The following is a 19,224-nucleotide window of genomic DNA, read 5'->3' as shown; positions in this document are numbered from 1 at the left end:
TAACATGGGAATGTTGACTTGTAAATGAACTTAGAATTGTACGATTTTGAAAAAAGTTGTACCTGATTAATTAAAATATGTAAACAGGTTTTTTTTTTCTTTCTTTTTCTACGATTGCTCTGAAGCCTTCCTGTATATAGCTGTCTCCATCTGTTATTCTATGATTCCTCACAAGACTCAATTTGAAAGGTATCTCTTAGGGATTTAACTCTTGACATTTTATGAAATTGAGGCCCAGAAAGGGGAAGGACTTGGCCAGGATTCCACAGCTAATACGCACCAGTTTTAGGATTCCCACCTACCCCAGATAGTCTGACCCCCTTACTGTGTTCTTTTCGTTATAAGACGCAATTGCTCCTTCATAATCTCCTCCTTTTCAGGGAAAAGGAGAGTATTGGGAAAGTATTGGTATGAATGGGTACCATGAATGGGAATTCTCCTGTGAGTAGATGTTGGAGGCAGAGCTGTGGAATGACGCAAATATAGGAACAAACATCTTGCTCTTACAAAGGTCCCTGTGAGACACTAAGGTTGAATCTTGCATAGGACACATTCTGTGCATGTGCAGCAGATGGCACTCTGCATTGGACTAGATCACAAGCCCAGCTTGTGCCACTTTTGTTCTGCTGTAGTAGGTATAGTAAATTAGAGCCAGGGGGACATAACCAATTATGGTGCTGGTTAATTTTTTGCTTGAGAGGCATGCGTTTTGAAATCTTTTCCAAGTTTACAGAGTGAGTCCAAAGCAGTACAGTTCAGCCTATTGGTAAATGTGGTTTCAAAGTTATAAAACATAACTTGTTCCTTTCCTACCTTCCTCATTAAAAGATCAAACAACTGAGTAAATAGAAATAAAGGTGCAGGGGCTTATTTGGTATTTTTAGCACCATCTAGCATAATTTTTCCCTTCCTGTGTGAAGAGCCTGTTACTGCTCCTCAGTTTGTGACTGTAATGAAGACATGTAAAATGTTTGTTGCATGCCTTACTGTGTGGTTAGTGAAGGTGACTGCTATTTTCAAGGATGATTCTTTGAGGGGCAATTGCCCTTCATCGTGAGCTGGGTAATTGTTTTGCTAAATCAAACTGTCTCTCCTCTGATTATGAAAGCCTGACTGTTAACATTTCCTAATGGTCAACAGCTAAATCTCTTGCTTAAGTGTGTCATTGGACTGTTATAGTTTGTGGCTGTGTTTCTCTACTTTACACATTATAGTTCTTTGGCAGTGAAAGCATTTCAGTTTAACCTGACAGTTTTAACTGAGATATTACCTGACACAGAGGCAAGTCCCAGTTCTTTAATTGGGTTTCTCATGGTCTGGCCGGTCTTATTTAGTCAGATCCATTCCAGCACAAATACTCCACTGTACTTATGCCAATGTTCCACATATCTATACTAAATGTTTATGTAGTCCTGCAACTGAATTTCAGTCTTAATCATTCCTCTAACCTCTAAGGTCCATTTCCAGGTTAGAGACTGTGACCTACGACTCCTCTTTGAAGCTAACCTACTCACTTTACAGATGAGGAAACAGATCTAATGGCAACTGAGAGAAATGACTTATTAGGTTATATGTGGTTTATGACATCTGAGATTAAAATTCTTTAAGTGGTGGTGGATTCAAGATGTTCTAGTCAGAATCTTAATTTGTGTGATTCCTGGCTCTTAATCCCTCTCTTTTGTCCTATTCTGTCCTGTCCAAATTCTGATAGACTTTATTATTAGCAGGACACAGACTGGCACTGACTTGTTATCTAAAGATTTCGTTTGTGGGTGCCTTAAATTACAGGAGAGGTAGGGCAGTATTGCATTTTTGTCTCTCATAGACTCCAACGCAGCGCTAAGTATATAGGTGATGCTCAGACGTGCGTTAATTGAATATGCACCTTTGTGTCTGCTTGCCAGTTCTGAAAAGATATGCTCATCCACTCCCCCAGCCCCCTGTCCCCAATTTGACTTGTTTAATGGCCTATTACTTAAGTAACCACATTTGGATAATTGCTTTAACTTTAGTATTGCCAGTGCTGTCTTTGATTGTATATTATACTTCTTTATGGTAGTATAGCCAAAGAGTGGGTACCTTTGGATTAGCTCTATGGTGGTACTTGCTTTCTGCCCAGAGCCCAGCAAAAGAATGATTAATACCCAGATTATTATAAATACATGATTGAATCAGGTTCTAGAGTTTTTGTTGTTTTAGTCAACCACCATGCTAAGATTTTGATGGTCCTGGATAAATGTTTAGAGCAGACTTTTAAAATTTACTATTATTACCACTATTTTCTATTGAAATATAGTTGACACACAATGTTACATTAGTTCCAAAAGCTGACTTGTTTTTAAGGAAGCAACCATACTTTTTTTTTTTTTTTTTTTTTAAGATTTTGTTATTTATTAAGGAGAGAGAGTAGGAGAGAGGAAGTAAAAGAGCATGGGTGGGGAGGGAGGGTCAGAGAGAGGGGGAACGTATACTTGCTGCTGAGTGGGGAGCCCCATTTGGGGCTTAATCCCAGGACCTGGAGATCATGACCTGAACAAAAGGCATACAGTTAATCAACTGAACCACCCAGATGCCCCACAACCATCCTTTTATTTATCTTAAAATCATGCTTATTTTGTACGATGTGCACAAAATATTTGCACAAAATATTTGAATGAATAAATTTGGATTTATTCAACAGATTATGATTATTTGAACTTTTCTAAGTCCCAAGGGGCTCTGTTTCATGCTTTACGAACTCTACTCCAAGAGGAAATCTAAGTAGAGAATGCAACATCAAAAATGGTGTATATCAAAGATAACAACAAAGATCATTTTTGGTTTTGGGGCTGCCTCATGTTTGAAATCCAGAGTGGTCATTATCTTCTGCAATTGCACTTCATTGACACCATTATCTGAATAACTGCGGAGATGTTGCTTTGATTTTTAAAAAAAGATTTATTTACTTATTTGAGTAACAGTGTGAGAGAGGGGAGGGGGCAGAGGAAGAGGAAGAGGGAATCCTCAAGCAGACTCCCAGCTGAGCATGAAACCTGACCTGGGGCTCCATCCCAGGACCCTGAGATCATGACCTGAGCCTAAATCAAGAGTTGGATGCTTAACCGACTGAGCCACCCAGGCACCCCCTCATTGCTTTTTTATATTCTAGCTTTGTGCCTCTGTGGGTTTTCTTAAAAATTACTGTTTTTTGTTTTGTTTTGTTTTGTTTTGCTTTTTGTGGTTAAGGACAACACTACCTTTTAAGATCTGGAGATAATCACTCAACATAAGGGAATCCTCTATTTATTTGACTGATTAATGTCATATCATGGCTCATGGATATTTTACAATTACTGGAATTGATTAATGTCATATCATGGCTCATGATATTTTACAATTACTGGAATAACATGTTTTTTTGAAAACTAAGATGTCACCATGGAAGACATGTACTTAAAAGAACTGCAGACTTGAGATCTCAAAAAGACCATAGGTTAAGGAACTAATAATCAAGAGTGTTGAAATGGCTTTTTCCTTGGTAGCCCATCAGGTTACTACAGAGCTGAAAATGGCTGCCCCATCTGCTGACCTTTGCATTCAGTTCTTTTCCTGAGAAATTACACAAATGTGTGTTTTGTTTTAAAAACAGTTAAGCGGAGGTAGGTTTTGTTTTTTTTTTTTTTTTTTTTTTTTTCTCGGAGGTAGGTTTTAAAAAGTGAATTGGGGCCATATTCTTTCAGTAAGTGCCTAAACTCAAACCCAATCTTAAATAATTACTCCCTGATTTAGGTCAAGCTTGATGACACATGTTAAAAAAAAAACTTGTCCCCTGCATGTTGAACATGCGAGAAACCCTCCATTTAATTATTTCACTGTACTTTGTTAAATGCAGTGAGAGAGCCTGTGTAACTTGAAAGTTGACTTCAAGCAGAGTAATTTTAATAAGTTATGTGAATTGTTGACTTGTAAACTGTGTATGGGTGAATATTTATGTATTTTTTTATTTTTAAAAATTTTATTTATCAGAGAGAGAGAGAGAGTACAAGTGGGGGAGAAGGGGAAAAGGAGAGGAAGAAGGAGAAGCAGACTCCTTAATGAGCAGGGAGCCTGATGTGGTGCTCCATCCCAGGACCCTGGGACCATGACCTGAGCCGAGGGCAGCTGCTTAACCGACAGAGCTACCCAGGTGACCCGAGTCTTTTATTTTGATAAAAAATGTAACTTGGTAAATTACATCACCAGCTGGGTCTAATAGCATGCTAAAATGGAACTTTTTCTAATGTAGTTCTGGAAAAAATGGAAAATATGACTTGCATTTTGACATCTCTCTTGAAAATAAGAGCCCTTCCAAAGGTTCTTTAAGGACATTGATAGTATTTATTAATCGAAAGAGTGGGGCATTTATCTCTTATACTTTGTTTCTGAAATTTTCAGTTTTTACTTTTTATTGTCTACTTTATTGTTTGGGGAGCATTTGTAATGATCACCAGAGAATTGCTGAGGACTCCATTACGTGTGTGAGGCTGTCCAGAGGATAGTCTCTAGTACAGTCTTAAACTGTACTTAATGCCTTACAGAATACAAGATCCTTTAGATTCTTTTTTGCATTCTAAGATAGGCTACATTGTACTTCTTATCTATAGTAAGTGGTGTTATAGGATGTTTAAGAGTACTAATATCTCCTGTAAACTTTAGAGAAAGTTAATGTGACTGATTTTTTTGGTCAAATAACAGGAGAGTAAATAGGTTAGCTTGAACTACCCGACCCTATGTGGAGGGATAGATATATAGAGGAGTAGATACAGAAGGAAGCATCTCAGATCTGAGGGCGTTGTGTTACCTCATTGAATTCTCACCAAAATCCTATGAGAGGCATTGTTATCCCAGTTTTATAGATGAGAACATTGAGGATGAGGTAGGTTCATTTCTTCTTAAGTGTCATAAACTGTTTTAATGTTAGAGATACAATGATGGGCAAGACACAGGTTTTGGCCGTGAGATTTAAGTCTAGGTCTGGTGGGTTGTCAGTGTGGGGGGCCTCCTTCCCTTTTGTCTTCTCCTCAGTCATGTTTCTTTTTCAAGCATCTACTGCAGTTTTCTTCCAAGAGATCTCACTGTCTTTCTGACTAGGTTTCTTAACTCTCTTTCTCTACCCTCTCCTCCAGGTATTAGGTAATAAGGGTCTAAGGTATAGCTTCCTTAGGATCTTTGTAATTTAGATAAGGATTCTAGAAAATCCCATGCATTATTGCTTCTATAGAACTTTTATAACATTGTCTGGTGTATTCCACAACAGCTCTTCAGGCAAAATACTACCCCCATGTTACAGATGAGAAAATGAAAACCTGGTAAGGGTAAGTAACTGGAATCATTCAGAAAATACCTGTTGAACTACTGTTTGTAATATGCTGTGCTGGGAAAGAGAGATGCCCCTGAGGTGGTCCAAAGAGGTCACAGTTTGGCTAGGAGACACCAATAAGCAAGACTGTAAGTGGTTATGCTCCACCCCCCACCCGCCATGGGAGCATTTAGACCTACTGAAGAGAACTGGGGAATGGGGAAGGCTTTACAAGGGAGGCCTCACTTAAGCTGAAATATGAGGAAATATAATGTGTGGGGGACTGGAAAGGTGTAGTTCCCATTCTAGACAGCACCAGCATCTGACATGATAGTCTGAGGCAGGAAGATGTCTTTGAGAAATGGCCAGTAGTTTGTCATAATGGAGTATGGGCAAGAATAGCCAGAGATTAAGCTGCACACTAGTAGTGATACCAGTAATAATTAATATTAAGTACACCACGTGTTATGCACTTTGCATAGGTAATCTCACTTAATTCATGCGACACCCTGTGGGTAATTACTCTGACTCTCCTCCTTTTATAGATAGTGAAACTGAGTTATCTCAGATTGGTTGATTTGCCCAGGATCACAGCTGATAAGTGACAGTTAGTAAATGACTTACTCAGGATCACACAGCTGCTACTGGCATACTTGGCAAGTAAACCCAAGGGATCTGGCTCCAGCGACTGTCTCTTTAGCTGCTGTGCTGTGGTGAGGGAATCACACTGTGAAGGGACTTGTGAAGGAGTTGGGATTTTATTATGTAGGTCAGTGTTTTGTTTTGTTTTGTTTTTTTAAACTCAACCCACAGTAGAAATACATTTTATTTCATGACCCAGAATGTGCATGTGTGCGTTAAAGTAGGAAAAGTTTCATGAGACGGTATTTTTACTATGTATGATTTACATCATTCCTGTGCTGGTTTGTTCAAGAAATACTGGTTGGGACCCATTTCAATTGATTTCACAATTTAAGCTACAGTTTAGAAAAATACTGCTGGTCAATAGGTGAGTGTCTGAAGAATTTCAATCAAGTGAAGCACATGATCAGTTTGTGGTTTTTGGTAGGTTACAATAGCAGCTGTGTGAAGGCTGGGTTAGAGAAGATGGGACCAGAAAAGCCAGGAGGCCAGTAAACGACATCTTAATGGACCAGGCAAAAGATGCCTGACTGAGGACAGTAGCACTGGGGATAGAGAAAAGGAAGGGAGATTTAGGAAGTAGAATTGATAGAACTTGATGATTGGACGTGGACTATCACTCAGCTGGTACCAGGTAGAAAGGTAATTCATTTCAAGGGCTGTCTGATTTTGTTAATACTCGGGTGCTGAAACTTTGTTTCTGGACGGTCTCGGTGTGTTTTTTTTTTACAGTCATGTTAAGTATATTTCATTGTTGTGATTGTTGTACCTCTACTCTTGTATATAAAAATGTGTTGACCTGGTTTAATGATTTTCTAATTTGTATATCAGATTCCCACCATATCCCCATTTTCCTGCTCCCTTCCCCTACCTCATACCATCAGAATCTAAAAGATTTGCAGACCGGTATGGAAAAAGTTTATAGAACATGATGAGCACTCAACAAAACTTAGTTGAAAGTATGGGTCCTGTGTATTGTACTCTTCCAAGGAAGAAACTCTTCACATTACGTTAATTAGAGGACTATTTTTAAGTAATTTCCTTTGACTTTGTTCTCTTCAATGTTCCACTTTTGTAGTGTTTGTTTACCTTTAGAGAATATTGAGCATTGTATATATGATAGTCTTTTATATTTAAAACAAACAAAAACCTAGCTATTCTTAAGCATGAAGCCTTTTCTTAGTAAAATTTTAGCTATCTCCTTGATCACGTTAGAAATGAAGGTACAAGATTCCTACTGCTTCTGCCACCCCAGTTTCTTGAGAAGTATAAAAAATAAAACCACATAATCATTGAGAACGAGTTATATGGAGTGATTTTCTAGTATTTTAATTACTTTACTGGGTTGCTTTATTTAGAAAACACATATTCTTTGGTATTTTTCTAGGTATTGTAATGCAAAGGTGAGTATTTGATAACTATGACATTTTTAATTTGTTTTTAAAAAAATATTTTTAAGAGAGAGACAGAATGTGTGTGCAGGGTCACACAAGTGAGCAGGAGGTGAAGCAGAGGCAGAGGCAGAGGCAGAGGGAGAGAATCTCAAGCAGACTCTATGCTGAGCTTGATCCCACAACCCTGAGATCATGACCTGAACTGAAATCGAGAGTCAGCCGATTAACTGACTGAGCCACCCAGGCATTCCGGCTGTCAAAAGTTTTAGAGCCATTACAGTATCTGCTTTGCCAGAAGAGATTGTATTTGTCATATAGTGAGCCTTTTGAAATCTCTGGGAGCAAAGGATTGTTTTATCATCACAGAATTATTAGTTTTCTGAGGTAGATAAAAAGAAGAGATGGAAGTGGTGTATGTGTGTTGAAATCAAAATAAAAGTAAATAATTGAAGAGGATGAGGTACCATGTGATATAATAGGAGTGTGGGTTCTGTTCATTTCTCGTTTGTTAACTTGCTATTTGACATTGGGCAAGTGACTTACCTCTTTGGTCTTAAATCTTTTGGTCAGTTAAATAAGAGGGCTTGATCAGGTGAGCCTAAAGGGCTTTCTAATTCTAAGACGTCTATCATTTTCATATAAGTGATTTTTATGTTATTTCATGGTGGGAGGCGTGTATAAAATCATAAACCCAAGCATAATGTATTTGTTTATTCTCACAAGGGTCAACGGCTTGACTGAAGAAAAATAGCTCCCATTACCTTTTTAGGACAGTTTGCATAATTACTTCTGACATCTTGATAGACAATTTACCCTGCATTCCTCTTAAACAATTCTTTATGCCTTAGTCCAGTCTTTCTCTTTTGGCTTCTTTTTCCCATTGGAACTACTGAGGGTGTGGGGGGAGAGGTGAAGATATGGTGGGGGGAATCCGGAGATTTAGAGAGACAGGGGAGGGCAGGAAAAAAGCAGCTAATGTTAAAGTGCTGAGATAAGATGGATTGTTCTTCCCCACTGCCCTGAAATCTTTTATTTATTTATTTGTGTGTGTGTGTGTGTGAGAGAGAGAGAGAGAGAGAGAGAGAGAGCAAGCACACAAGCAGGGGAATGGCAGGCAGAGGGAGAAGCAGGCTCCTTGCTGAGCAAGGAGCCGGACTGGGACTTGATCCCAGGAGGTTGGCATCATGACCTGAGCCAATGGCACATGTTTAACTGACTGAGCCATCCAGGCGCCCCAAGATGGACCATTCTAATAACTTGTTAATTCTGAGCTATGGCTTGCAAGTCTGAAACAGAAAATGTTTCTATTTTCCTTTGTAATTATGCTAGAGGAATTCTGAGTGTGAAAACGTCAGGTGATTAGTTGCTCTTAGTAGTCTGTTCTTCCCAACCCTGTAAACTGAGCCTAATCAGTGTCAAGAACACTCAGTGTTGGATAAATGAGAGTCAGTGAGTTAAAAATTCCTAGAGACCATCCTCTAAATCCTTCAGCCCTGTGGAAAATGCATCTGTAGATCATCCTGTTGTCTGTACCTAGATAATACAGTGATGGGAATCATGGAGATATGAAGAAGGAGTTACTTTTCTTTGATTCGAGCAGCACCAAATCATTTTAAAAGTGTTCACAGATTATGCTGAAACAAGCAGGAATTTAGGAAATACTAAGTAAAAATAGTGATGGAAAAATATTGTAGTGCTTTTGTGTTATAAATGATTTAAGAAATTGACACATGCATCTGCCTGGCAAGTATTTGGAGCAGGTGGAGGAGAAGAGGGAAGGGTGAAGGGCTGGGCACTGCAGAAGAGAGCTTTAAAGGAACTCTTTGAAAGAGGTGCTGCCAACTCTAGATTCCCTACATGTATATATTTCCAAAGATGACAGATTTTTGGAGGTGTTTATTTTGGAACTAATCTTCTGTATTTCCATTCTGCCCCCACTGTATCCTGAATCTTGCACTGCCAGAATTCTGCTAGCTGCCATGAAGCAAGGCTGTGGCAAGTGGCCAAGTGTGATAAAACCTATTTTTCGTTTTAAAACAGAGTATGGATGTCAGAATACTTCAACGAAGTATTTACGGATAGATTGAATAGAGTAGGAGAAATAGTAAAAACCTAATGAGAAGATTGAAAGTTTCTCATTTGCTTTTGATGGAATTACATTTATTTTGTAAACAGAATACCAGCTTATGTCTGTCTCTGTCAGTTTCTCTCTCTCTTGTCCCTCTGTCTCTGATCTTTGCATGCTGGTGCTTGAAACTGCTGAATACCCAGGAAAAATGAGTTTTCTGATCCCCTAGAGGTGGTAGTGATTTTTTGTTGTTGTTGTTGTTTTTTTATCTTTTGAGGGGAATTCCAAGGGTATGCTCTGTGTAAATGTCTCATTACACATATGCATGTTAGTAATTCAGTTTTGTTTATTTCATTCTTGCTTTCACCACCCCATCCAAAAATGAAATCATTTCTTTTTTTCATTTCCGGCTCTGACTTAAGCTTCAAAACAAAATGTTGTCTAAACATCGTTGAGATGGTAAAACAGTTGTAATATATAACACTACAGAATTTCAAAATATTCATTTATTAAATGGAAAATTGAACTGCAATCAGTACTTTCTTTAATTGTAATATCTCATTCTGCATTGACATTTGATTCATAATGAAATCAAGTTCCTCTTTTGGCCAAGTGCCACAAAGTCGGGTGAGCTTTAAATATGCAATGACTTTGTTTTTAGTAATTGCTAGAGCTTTTAGCCGTAAAAAGGGGAAATTGAAAGGAAACTCTAGCAGATTTTTTTCCCTAAAAAGAGTATTCTTGGTAAGATTAAAAGTAGAGACAAGCTGAGGCCTGAGTTATAGATCTGAGTCCCATCACAGCCAGCATCAGAAAGTAGCAGCATTAGTGGAAGAAAACCCAGGTCAGTACTGTTGAGTCCTTTGTCAAAACTCACCTGGAAAGGGCATTCTGTCACCAGAGGGTTTTTTGCGGGGGCAGGGGAGAGGTGCTGGATTGGTGGTGGGGTGGGTGAAGTGTGTTTCTTCATAAGAAAATTACATTGTATTCATTTAAATAATATAATATCATTTTAAAAGTTAGACTAGGAATGCTGTCCCCCCACCTTTTTTTTGGTGTGGAATGTCCTCATTCTCTTATTCCTGGGAAAATCCTTTGTACTTCTGGAGAGAAGGAGGATGATGAACATGTCTTGTGCAAAATGCCCAATAGCATCTGCTGTGATACAGCAAGCTCATATGGGATTGAGCTGCTGCAGCAAAATCTTGGTTTGCTCTATAAAAATGCTCAGATTTTTGAAGTGCAGACAAGCTGAGGAAGGAAACTTGTTGGCCTTTATTCATTGTTTCTTTTCTGTGTGTTTGGAATAATTTGCAGTTTGGGAATGCTTTCTTTTGTAAAAAGGATATGTGCCTTAAATGGTAAAAAGGCTGTTCTTGAATGGTGTCATGGTTTTATGGAGCAAAGGAAAAACGAGGTCTACGAATGGGGGGTGAGTACTTTTTGAGGTAGATAGTTGATGTGAAATAAATATTTGTTTTAATAATATACCTTATATATGTATTTGCCATTGAGTATTCTTCACTTTGTAGTCATTATTTTAGAAAGGCAGTCTCTGATTAATTTTTGTTCCTTCCCATTTTCACGCAGTTGTCTTTCATTTGCAACATTTTTGATAATGGTTTGGATCATGTTGCGGAATACATAGTGCAGAACTCTGTTCAGGTTGTCCCTCCAAATGATTTGCTATTGTGCTTTAACCAGAAATGCTGATGCAGGAAGGGAAACACTAATACATGGGATGCTTTCCAGGGACTGTAGCTAAGGCAAGGCAAACATAAGCCAAAATTAAGAAGAATATGTGAGCTAGGCGCACAAGATGTGGTCTGGCCAAATATGCTATTAACTGGGAATATCCCATTCTAATTAAATTAATTGAGGCTTGGGCATTTTTGAATCATCAGACTGTCTGTTAAAAAGGTGATCCAACTTTAAGCATTTTAGAATTAGGGAAAAATGCAAGAATAGTCTTTTGCCTAAAACTTACTCACAATGAAAAATTTTCTTTGTGCTTTCTTATTGGAGAGATTCTAGTGCCTCCAGAATCCTATTTATTTCTTCCATTCTGGTTCTGAGGCAAAGGATGCTGAAGGGACCTGCAAGAAGGAAGAGATAATGAAAAAGATTTTTTTTTTTTTTTTTTTTGAGGAGGGTTGCCATGATTAGATGGAAGAGAGAGTATTGAGAATTAAAAATTGAGAATTAGCTGATTATTAAGAATGATTTTTGTTTTTTCACTATTGCTGCTCTTCTTGCAAGTTTCAATTTGTTGTTAACATTATTTTACCCACAAATAATGTGGGCTTTATGAGAGGATGTGGTGGTATGTGAAAACAGGCTCTTTAAAATTGTCGTTGTTCTGGAACAAATATTGTTATTGGTCTGGGTTTTGAGAGATCTTTGTTTAAATTTGCCAAGAGTCAAGCATTTTGAAAGAGAACTCCTAAATCAGAGGGCTGTGGGGCTAGGTAAATGAATTAGATTTTTTTTTTTAGCGCACGAAACCTTCTAAGTTTTGTAAATTTGTTTCTGAAACTAGTGAAAGTTCTGAATGAATCTGGATAAGCTGAGACTTCTATTGCCAGGGTCCCCTTCAGTTTTAAAAAAATTTTCTTGTTTAAAAAAAAAGGGAGGGGTACCTGGCTGGTTCAGTTGGTAGAGCATTCAACTCTTGATTCTGGGGTTGTAAGTTCATATATTGGGTGAAGAGATTACTTTTAAAATCTTAAAAAAAAATTCTTCTTCCCTTATTGTTTTATAGGATTCCATTTTTTTAAATGCTAGAAGCATAGAGAAGAGTGAAAAAATTTTGCTCCTTTAAAACTATTTCTAAGAAGATTATTGGTCTATGAATTTTTCCTTCAGATTCTCTATTTTTACATCTGTATGAGCTTACCATGTGGTAATCAAAGATTCAGTACTTTCTCTGGGGAAAAAAATGTATATTTGAGAGTTTCTCATAATGTTCTGGATTTATTCTAGGTTATAGCTAAAATCCATTCAAAAGTGCCCTCTTGTCCTAAAGATCACTTGTAATAACTAGGAGCTAAGAGTGACCTAAACAACATCTTTTCACACTTTCTTTTCTTTGTTGTCATATGCTGAGTTGTCCATGTCAGCAGGCTCAAGAGAGCCTTTACCTTTGACATTGACTTTACTTTTCTCTATTCTTTTAGGTCTTTCACTACCATTCCTACAGTGGTTGACAAGATACCGTTTCTACCTCACTCACCATGTACCATGCCAGTGACATCTTAGCTGCTAGAGTGTGGAGCTGGCCTGTGGGAGTCAAGTAAGTGCCTTTTTTACTATTTGGCATGGTTTTTGCTTACTTTGCAAAGCCATGTAGAGGAACTTCTTAAGATTAGTTTTTAAAAAGGCACTTGCTTGATCCTTGTGGGCTGGCTCTTTGCTCCAGCTTGCTATTGAACATCTGGTAGTTAACAGGGGGCTGAATTTAGCAAGGTGACTATCACAGAATGGAACATTTTTATTAGGACAGACCCTGAGAGATGATAGATCTGATCTTGCCTTAATTAGCCCATATATGTTGATGAGCAACTCCTGTCCTATCCCAGAGTGAATCAGAACTTCTGTGTTAGCTCAAACAGTCTAGCCTTCTGAAATTTAACAGGTTATGGATGACCAAGGGTCTGCTAGTCTAAAACAGCTGGGTTGCATGGAAACAGAACAGCTCTCTCAGGAAAGTTGATGACCTTGACATTTACCTGAATTAACTTAGCTTAACATATAGAAGTGATGGTTGGCATTAATCAGGTTTGGGTTTCTGTTATTGCTAAAGTTGCTAAAACCTGGTATTTTACTTTTGCAGGTCACCTTATAAATTTTGCCTATATAAATTAACACATCCTCTGTTATATCATAACAACCATGTAAGGGAGAGTGTTTTCCTGCTCTGTCTTAGGTATTGGTGATGTGACCTGTTCACGCAGGGGAATCTTGAACATTCTCAGGTATGTGAAGATCATGATTCATAAATATTTTGTCCCTGCAAACAAAACAGAGTTTAATGTCAGTGTGAAGTCATGATGTAGTTTTATAAAATCTATCTTGAGAGTTGATTTTTCTCCCCTTGATATTAGAATAGGGATTGGCAAATTACAGCTAAGACCATCACTTGTTTTTTTGAATAAAGTTTTATTGGAACACACACCCGTTCTTTTACACATTGTCTATGATGCTTTTGCATTACAGTAGCAGAGTTGAGTTGTTGAAACAGGCTATGTTTCACAAAGCCTAAACTATCTGTTGGTTTTTTTTTTTTTTTTAAGATTTATTTATTTATTAGAGAGAGAGTGTATGCAAGTTGGGGGAGGGGCCGAGGGAGCGAGAACCCTCAAGCAGACTCCCTGCTGCATGTGGAACCAGACTCTGAGATCATGACCTGAGCTGAAACCAAGAGTTGGCTATTCAGCCAGCCGAGCCACCCGAGTGCCCCAGCCTATCTGGCTTTTTAAGAAAAAGTGTGCCAACTCCTTCTATAGAAGAACCAAATTTAAGGTTGTATTTAGATGTGAATTTGCTGGAACCACAGGTGAATTCAAATAGTCTTCTAAAGAGAAAGTCAAGACATGAGTCATAATGCTGACTGCAAGCAAATATTTGCCGTGTATTTGGTGATGGGATTACTAATACAAGGTTAATGGAATGGAAGCTGTGATGACTGTTCAACTTCTTTTCTTTCACTCATTATATTCCCCCACCCTCCATCCCCTGGTAGAAATAAACATTCATTCCATGACAGGATATTACTTTATTTTTCTTTCTAGATGCTTTAAAAATTTTATAGAACAGATAAGGATAAAAGAGTTAACTAGGCTATCTGGCATAACCAAGAAGTGATAACTAAAGGGACCTCTTGATTCCTGGAACAAATATTAGAGCTAAAATGGACTTGAGATCATGGAAATGGAAGATCAGAGATGTTCAAGGAAATGTTTGAGGATCACAGAGGTGATAAGTGGTGGAACTGAAACCAGAAGCTAGGTCTCTTGCCTCCTTGCCCAGGGTTCCTTCCACTAGGTCTCATACTATATTAGGGTTACTTGTTTTCCCTACTAGCTATAAGGCACAGTCTTTTTCCTTTATTCCCTCTGAAGTAAAAGCAAAGACTCGATGATTTAAACCACAGAGATGTGATTTATTGGAAAATTGATGTTACTTGGACTTTGGATACTTTTATTGTTTGAAGATTAACGAGGGGGGGTGCTTCTTAATGAATCATTAAGTGCTTACAGCATATACTCAAAAAGGTTAGGTTAGTTGGATTAAAAAAGGAAGTCTCAAAAAAAAAAAAAAAAAGGAAGTCTCAACCTTGTTCATAATTTTATAGCTAGGAGCAAAACCAAAATCAGGATAGACAGAATGCTTCCCTCATATATCTATGTGTCTAAGCCTATAGATGGAAAGTGTGTGTGTGCGTGTGTGTGTGTGTGTATGTGTGTGTGCATGTATGATGTGTGGGTGTCTACAGCTCTTAAAATGCATTTGGATTGCATTCTGAGAGGCGTTTAGCAGGTGTATTATAATCTGCAGATTATGTTGCAGAGTTTTAAATGGATTTTTAAAAATAAATTCTATTTTTAAACAGTTTTGGATTTATAGGAAAATGGCTAAGATGTGACAAGCATTCCCATATATACCCCAACCCTAATTCCCCTATTGTTACCATGTTATATTAGATTGGTACATTCATTATAATTAATAAACCAGTATTAACACATACCAAAGTGTGTATTATTCAGATTTCCTTAGTTTTTCCCTAATATCCTTCTTCTGTTCCAGAATTAAATGAGTTTTTGTTTGCATGCTCACTGATTTAGACGGCATTGATGATGACCGTCTGAAGGTTAGACTAGTTTTGAAGTCCCTTTCATTTTCCAGGAGTGTGATTAACTGAGTACAGGCTTAACTGCTGCAGAGTTCTGATGTGTAACATTTATATTCCTTAACATGTTGAGAAAGTGACTGCTTTAGCTTATTGGTTGTAACGGCTCTTCAACTGTTTCTAAATTTTCAGCATCAGCAGTTCTAGAAAAGACAAGACAAACTTGATTACTTCTAAGAGTTATTGTCACATTCCAAATTGCTAGTAAAAATATTCTAAAGTAAATTGCTGTCCTTGGAAGCCATGTGGTTCAACAATCCTACCTCAGTGTGTTTACTCTCCTGAAAGTAGTTGTTGTTTTTTTTTTTTTAAAGATTTATTTTATTTTGTTTATTCGAGAGTGAGAGAGAACATGAGAGGGGAGAGGTCAGAGGGAGTCGACTCCCCGCTGAGGAGGGCGCCTGATGTGGGACTCGATCCCGGGACTCCAGGATCATGACCTGAGGTGAAGGCAGTAGCTTGACTAACTGAGCCACCCAGGAGCCCCCTGAAAGTAGTTTTTGATGGAGTTTTCATCAAGCACCTTCTGATACATCATTAATCATTCAATCTGCCTTATAAAGACCTTAAAGTATTAAAAGTATATAAAAGACCTTAAAGTATATAAAGTATTCCTTCCTTTGGGTGTGCTTGGGTGGCTTAGTTGGTTGAGCTGTCCACTCTCAGGTCATGATCTTGGGGTCCTGAGATGGAGCCCCGCCTTAGGCTCTGTGCTTGATGGGGAGTCTGCTCAAGGATTCTCTCTCCCTCGGCCCCTCTCCTGCCCATGCCCTCACTCTGCCTCTCTCTCAAATAAATAAATAAATCTTTTAAGAAATATTCCTTCCTTTAAAGTTAATTAGTTATTTTATTAAAGTTGAACACTTGCATGTTCTGTGACTCAGCATTTTCACTCCTAGCGTGTGTATATTCACCAGAAGACTTGGACAAAAATGTCAATAGCAGGACTAATTGTAATAGTGCAAACCGGAATTTTCCAAATCTCTATCAACAGTAGAATGGATAAATAAGTTTCTGACATAATCACAAGATGAATTAAACATTGATCAGAATGAACAGACTATAGCTATACATAACTATGAAACTCACAGATAAAATGTTGAGCAGAAGAAGCCAGATGCTATAGAGTGCATACTCTGTGATTTACATTTACATAAATTTCAAAAACAGGTTAAATTATCTGTGATGTCACAAGTCAGGAGATTGATTACCCTTGTTGGGGATTGGGGAAAGTGTTTGGGGTATGAAGGGGCATTCTGGGGTGCAAGTAATGTTCTGGCTTTTGTTTTGGATATTGGTTATATGGATGTGTTCACTTTGTGAAAGTTCAAGTTTATTTATTTTTTTCTGTATTCATGTTATTCAAAGAAAATATTCGCTGCTAACATTTAAAGGATATATAGAGAATACACTGAACATATTAACCTTATATCTTAGAATACATGATGTCTGAATTATAGGATTATCAAAGTGCCATTGTGTTCCTGGATCTGTTACAGTCCTATTTGTATTATAAGATGAATAAAGTAGATTGTGTTAATGGCTGCTTTTTATTGTAATTAGGTTTTGGGGATATCTTAGAAAAGCCATCTTTTCAGTCTATATTAAGTGCAGTTGCCAAGTCATAGATCCATCCCCTACCCCCTTTTTTCTTGAGAGAGAGAGAGAGTGCGTGTAGGAAGGGGTGGGGCAGAGGCTGAGGGGGAGAAAGAGAATCTCCAGCAGACTCTGTGCCAAGCATGGATCTGGATGTGGGGCTCAGTCTCACAACCCTGAAACCATGACCTGAGCCGAAATCAAGAATCAGATACTTAACCAACTGAGCCACCCACATACCCCTCCTTCCGTTCTTACATTAAAGACTGATAAGCCAAGTGGTTGTGACTTGGGTATATTAGTATGTTTATACATGGTGAAATTTCTTCTTCCCACTGAATGTCTTCGTTAGATCCGCAAATGAGCTTTAGTCTTATATTTTTGTATATCGTACATACCCTTTTCATTTTCAAGGCATCACTTCAAACCTAACCAGTATAGTGTAGTCATTTTCCCAAATGGAGCCCCCTTTCCTGACTTTATTGTTATTGTTTTTCCTTATTGGTACCTTTGGTTTTTCCAGGTACTTGAGTTATCTTTCCCTTTCTGATCCTTTTACAAAAATTGTGGTGAAAATACATAAAAATTTACCATCTTAACCATTTCTTACCTGTATAGTTCAGTATCCCACCCTTTGCACTTTGTGTTCCATTATCACTATCCTTAGCCTTATTGAAATTTTTTTTTTAAAGATTTTATTTATTTATTTGACAGAGAGAGATCACAAGTAGGCTGAGAGGCAGGCAGAGAGAGGGAAGCAGGCTCCCTGCTGAGCAGAGAGCCCGATGCGGGTCTCGATCCCAGGACCCTGGGATCATGACCTGAGCTGAAGGCAGAGGCCCAACCCACTGAGCCACCCAGGTGCCCCCTTATCGAAACTCTTATTGTAGGTCTAGCCTTTTGTCTAAATAGCATCTCAACTTCCAATGTTTACTGTGCAGTCAACCCATTCTATATCTTCCTGCCAGATTTATTGTTCTAAAATCCCATCACATCATTTCCCCACATAAAACTTTTGTTTGCCACTACCTATAGGATTTAATGTAAGTTCCTTAGTCTGATATTTGAGACCTTCCATAATTGGATTCCAGTCTGTTGACATCTTTAATGAGAATGTTGTTTTTGATAACCCATGACTACTTACTGACTTCTAAGTTGTGTGAAACGCCATACATACAAGATTTTACTTAATTTAGTCCTATAAAGTAGGTACTGTAATTGCCACTTTCAAGGAAATAGAGACCAGAGGGTTCTGAAAAACAGGGCCAAGTAAGTGATGCAATTGAGTTCAGATATGGGTCTCCACACTACATAGTTGTAGTCCCTATCTCCCAGTGCTCCTGAATGCCTTGAGTAGGCCAGTCTAGAACCATCAAGTGCATCTTTACCTAGCTCTTTAACTTTGTAGATCCATTGCCTGGAACTCCTTTACTTGTTCCTTTCTTCCCTCTCTCACAGTTTCATTCTGTCCATCCTGAAAGGCCAATCTCAAGTCCAGTGATTTTTTTTTTTTTCTTTCCTCTCTTTACCCCCAGTTTATAGAAAGTTCCTAAGGGCTACTACACACTTTGTACTTTCACCGCCTTGAATCTGTTTCTTTTTATATACAGATGATTTAGCTTAAACCTTAGATTGTAACTTCCTTAGCTTGAGGGCTTGGATTATAGTTCTTTTTGTATCCCCTGCAGTTCCTTATATGTAACAGGTCTATGTTGATCATTTGGAATGATAATGGAACTGTTGATAGCTGAAGAAATGTGATGTGTTTCTGAGACTCTGTATTGGTTCTTTGTACTTCTTGAAGCTCTATAAATCCAAGTAGCAATCTTTTTTTTTTTTTTAATATTTTATTTATTTATTTGACAGACAGAGATCACAAGTAGGCAGAGAGGCAGGCCGGTGGGGGCGGCGGGAAGCAGACTCCCTGCCGAGCAGAGAGACCGATGCGGGGCTCCATCCCAGGACCCTGGGATCATGACCCGAGCTGCAGGCAGAGTCTTAACCCACTGAGCCACAGAGGCGCCCCCCAAGTAGCAGTCTTAATTCAGAACCAGAAACGACATAGTTAGGTATCATTGATTTGTAGGTAGGAAGATTGGTAACTGTTGCCACACACTGATGCAAATGAGAGCAGCTCTTCTTATTCAGAATTTGACCTCTCATGTTCTCACCATTGACACTTTGATTTAGACTACCAGCATATCTCATCTACATTATGTCACCTATATTGTGTCAACAACCTCCAAGTTAGTCTTCCTGCTTTTGCCCTTTGTCTCTCTGATCAGAACTCAAGCAGTGG

The 19,224-nt window shown here is 38.3% G+C and overlaps 1 protein-coding gene across 2 annotated transcripts in view; it reads left to right on the top strand.

Moving 5' to 3' along the window:
• Positions 1–19,224, top strand: part of MCU (mitochondrial calcium uniporter) — a 199,506-nt gene that overhangs the window by 1,968 nt on the left and 178,314 nt on the right. The window lies entirely within an intron of this gene.

The sequence above is a fragment of the Lontra canadensis genome, unplaced genomic scaffold (assembly GCF_010015895.1).
Source record: "Lontra canadensis isolate GAN:19392208 unplaced genomic scaffold, GSC_riverotter_1.0 scaffold3, whole genome shotgun sequence".
Lineage (NCBI taxonomy): Eukaryota > Metazoa > Chordata > Mammalia > Carnivora > Mustelidae > Lontra > Lontra canadensis.
The sequence above is the reverse complement of the archived record's forward strand: the minus strand, read 5'-3'. Positions and strand labels throughout refer to the sequence as shown.